This window comes from Hirundo rustica, chromosome Z (genome assembly GCF_015227805.2).
Source record: "Hirundo rustica isolate bHirRus1 chromosome Z, bHirRus1.pri.v3, whole genome shotgun sequence".
Taxonomy (NCBI): domain Eukaryota; kingdom Metazoa; phylum Chordata; class Aves; order Passeriformes; family Hirundinidae; genus Hirundo; species Hirundo rustica.
Window position 1 is genome coordinate 16,726,837 of NC_053488.1, and position 4,892 is coordinate 16,731,728.

Sequence of the window (4,892 nt, forward strand, 5' to 3'; positions counted from 1 at the left end):
CCCTGGAAGAAGGGGTGGGTTTATTTGTTCAGGGGAATGTATTTATGCTGTAAATGTGCTGGGGGAGGCCTGTAGTCATCCTTCTGTCTGTCTGAGCCATTACTGGGCACTCAATGGGGATAAAATCCAATGTGACTTCTAGAAGTGAGAAGATTTAAGTTAATTTCCAGGTAACGTGTGGGCTAAAGGAGTGACGGGACAGGGTCCTGAAAACAAAGGAAGCTGCTGGGCTGGGGCTTTCCTCCTTGGCTCCAGCCCAACCATTACTGTGGGACGCAAGCAAGAGGGTGAAAACTCAGCAAAAAATGTTCGTGCTGGGTCCTCCCAGTGATGCAAGCAGTGAATGTGCATTTCAGAGCTGAATACTCTGAACTGTGCCTAATCCAGAGCAAAACATCTTGAATATATTTTCAGAAGTGTTAGCCAGTTCTGCTTCCTGCTGTCCTAAAGTTACCTTGATCACACCCACATGCACACACACACGCACACCCACACTCCTCAACATGATGAAGTCCCTAGTCCTAATGCTGATGCTCCAAATACTTGCAGATTATTAATTAAACTCAAGGAAAAGAAATTTTGCATAACAGAAAGAATGCCTGGCTTTGTTCATTCAAACAAAGCAGCTGAAGACAGAAGCTGATTCCAAACTCTGTGTCATAAAACCTGAATCTGCTTGTCCAATCCTTGGACATAAATAGTTTTTCTTAACAGGTGCTGCTGCTCCACAGAATCCTCCATGCTGATACCACCCCTCTTCTCAAAGCCTTGGCTCTGCTCTTCAATCCCACACCTCCTTCAGCTCTGCAGTGGCAGCCAGGGAGGAGGCAGAGGCGTGGGATCCCTGGTGGAGCAGAGCACAGGCAGCAGGTGCCTGGCTGCATGCAGGGCTGCCTGCTGCTGCTGTGCCGTGCCAGTGGCACTGCCACCCCCGTCCTCAGACACCCCTGTGAGGGACAGAGCCTATAGGATATTCTATGGCTCACTTTTCTTATTGCCACAGGATGTGTCAGAACAACTCATTATTGAAGATATTCAGATAGCTTTTGTGCTTAAAGGTGTCCTTTTTTTTTTGTTTGTTTCGATATCCGTTCTCATCGGGGGCATATATGGAGGGAAAACAACTCTCTGAATTATTAAATTAAATACAAGGTGTATTTTCCACCTGTTCCATCAAGATAGTAAATTTTCATCTGCCATGTAGGGGTGAAAGATTTCTCTCATTGACGCAGTGTCCCTTATGGAGCAGCACCTCCGTCCACCCAAGCTTGCCCGACACCGTGGTCATGCAGGGGACACTCCTCCGGATCCTGGGAACCAGAGGGGCGGCTAAGGGGACTTTATCCTTGTCACGGGAGAGACCACACTGACTGCAGATGAAGGAGTTTGACTCAGCCGGAGGGCAAAGTCCAAGGTCTTTATTCAGTCCCAGCTGAGACCCTTAAGCCTCAGGGAGGCAACTCCAGCCGAGCTGCCTCAGGAAAGGAGACCTGGGCTTAAATGCAGGGGAGGGACTAAGGGGGGGACAAACCAACACCCAGTGAGGGACAAGGTGGGAGGGGAACAGGGTTTGGAGGGACATTCAAAGAAACCAATGGGAACATAAAGGGAGGAACCTCCTCGGCTCCTGCCCTATCACTCGATGGCCTTACCCAAACTCTCCAGAAGCTGGGAGGAACAATCGAATGACAGGCAGGGCCCACAGGAAGGGACCGGGAGGAACATGGGAGGATTGACAGGGAAGGGGGGCAGGAGCAAACCTTGGAACACAACATTTCTTCAGGAGAAAAGGGAGGTGTGGAACAAACCATTGTAACAAAAATAAATAACATAGAATACAATGCAACATCTCATGCTTTGTTTTCAGGAAGATATTGAGGGGAAAAAAATGTCTAGTGAATAGTATCACTTTATGCTCTTAAAAGTCCAGATTTTTTCAGAACACAGACAGCTGAAGCCATGTTTGTAAGTTCAGTGTGAGATGAGAGATGTAGTGCAGTAAACTCTTGCTAATCTGAAGAACTGAAGATTGGCAGTAACAGTCCACAGATAAAAATTTTATGGGGCAGGATGAACAGCTTTTCCCATCTCTGTATATAGGGAATATGAAAGACACCAGAGGATGTAATTTAAATTGAAGAGCTGTCTGATTTCTGTTTTGTTTACCTCTCAGAAAATGCTGTGGTGTTTTCCCCCTTCCTTCTGTTCTTTCTCCTTTGCAGTTCTAGGCTTTCTCCCTTGAGCAGTGGTTTGCAGTGAGAACATGGGAAGGGGAGTTAGAGGTTGATTTGGGAGAATAACATAGTTTTTCTAGTATGAGGAATTAGATATAGAGTGAAATCAATGAGACATGACCTTGAAACCCAGCTAGAAATGCTACAGTGTCTGACAAAATACTCAGTGAATTTGAGGTAGTATTTCCACATTCTTTGAAAAATTATATTTTATACAGACATTGCAGCAGAGTTGAAGAGATGTCATATTTGTTTTCCTGGAAAAATATTTCTTGTAGAAATAGTGAAACTAAGGCGATGAATACATTCATAAATATTTCCAAAGTCTGAGGACAGTAAAATGGCACCTACACACTGACCTCTTTGCGCTGCTCCCATTTTCATTCCAGCATTGGTGCTTTGGTCTTTAGGGAATACTGCAGCAGAACCTGAGACCAGGGAATCAATAAGGCACAGAAGATATGGGAAGATCTTTCCCTATTGATGCTTTTCTGTGTGAAAATCAGTTCTAGAAGGTAACCTGTTTTGTATGAGCCAGCATTTGCCATATTGCTGACTGAATTTCTAAGTGCTTCTGTTCTCTGGCCGACTGTCAGGACAGAAGGTGAACATGAACACTAGGGTATTGTCCACTGTTTAAGATGCCCTTGAGCATCCTGTGGTGTAAGGGAAAGATGCACTTGTGCAAGTGTTAACCTCCATCCAGGGAACAGAGAGTGAGATGGTTTTGAGGATATTCTGTAGACAGAACCTTTGAGAAACAGATATAAAATGGAGAGTAGTCCTTCAGTGACAGGCAGTGAATGCCATGCCTGTGAAAAACTCCTGTCTTTAGTCTCTTTGGTGACAACATGAGTGCCTACTTTGTTGTTCTGGTCCAGACCCACTCATCACCTTGTCAGCTTGCAGATGGGCAGAGACCCTCCTGGGGCACATCAGTAGCTTTGCCAAAATGTGAGTTGACCCAAGCAGCGCTCTTTGCTGCTGTGGCCCGTAAGTTTCAGGCTACTGATTTAAGTTCACATTACCTCCCATCTAAGCTTTCAATATAGATGCAGTCATGCTGTTCTCAAGCCATGGCTTTGGTGTGAGGCCAACCAGTGCCCATCTCCACCTAATATTTCTCTTAATGCTAAGTGTGGTGCTTGTCTGTGAGCTTGTTCTCTGATTACAGATGGCTTTTTTTATAAGACTGCTATTGTAAAAGACTGCTTTTATACTATGTGAAATGTCTTTCCTTCCTAATCTTTTAAAATTTAAAAACTCTTTAGTAACTCCTTTTTCTTCTGATACAAAGAAGTAAGAAAAAAAAAAAAAAAATTCTCAGCTAGAAGGTTTTAGCCATCTGCATGATGTACTGTGAACACTGACTTGCAGCTCACAGCTGTGGTTTGTTACTGCAAGGCATCTCCTCTTTGGGGTCCCACTGGGGCTGGAGGGGCTGCCCTCAGTGAGCTTTGAGTGCTGAGGTTTAGAAGATATTCTCTGGAGGGTAGAACACAATATTTTTTCACATAACTTTAAAAATCCTACCCAGCAGCAATGATAGAGCCAGTGATAACTATTTTGATTTCCTATGACAAGTTTACACAATGTAATAAGGATCTGGCAGAACATCACTTTGCTAATTTTGTGTGCAAGTTGTGTAACAACACTTCTTGGCCGAGCTCAGAATTAAAAAAATCTGAAAAAGCAACTGGAAAATGAAGCTGTGCAGGCAGCTCTGAGGGTTTGGTTGGGTTTTTTTTTTTTTTTTTTTTCCAAAGATAGAGATGACCTTGGATCCAAATAAATTGGGAAATATGTTTTGAGGACTCTGACCTCTTGACATGTTTCTGCCCGTCCAATGGAGCCAAGGGGTTTCAATGCAGGATTGCCCTCTGCATGGAATCCTTGATGGGTATTTGGGAGGTCAGGGATTCTATTTCATACTGTGGTTATTTTTTAGGGAAAACTACTTCCTTGTTTTGTACTTGCCATTGCTGTTTCTGTTCTGCATGTGTATATTCTCTCATTTGCCATTTTAATCCCTGCCTTGGCACCTCAATCATGAGGTGCTGCCCATGCTGCAGGACAGAGGTTCTCAGTTCTTGTCTGCTGGCAGCACTTCCCCAGGGTTAGTGCACAGATCTCACCATCGAGGGCATAAGGCAAACATTTGTAAATAACCTCAAATGTATTTGGACTTTTGCTTTCTCTCAGAGCCCCTCTTTTGTGGAAATGGTGCAGCAGCAGACAGGTACTTTGCCTTAGCCAGGACTTTGTCTCCCATTTCCTTGTGAAGGCAGTAATGAGTTATGAGCATGAGCCTTCACACCAATTTCTCACTCTTTTGCTGTCAGAACAAAGGCAAAAAACCCTACTGCAAGGTATGTTGTGCAGCTCTCTCGGGCAGCACAAGGAGACCCGCAGTGCATTGAGCCACTATGGCCTAATGCAAATGTACTTTGATTCCTCTTGGCTCATCCTGGGCAGCTGGATTTGTACAAAGAGGTGCTTCTTCTGTAGAACACATCTCCCTGGGGGTGCAGGTGCAGAGGCCATTTAGTTCTGAGCACTCCTCCCATCAGATCAATTGCCTTCATTAAAAGATAACCAAATCAAACAAAGCCTCTGGCCTTTCATTTGAAAGACTGCAGCAAACCACACCAGGGTCAC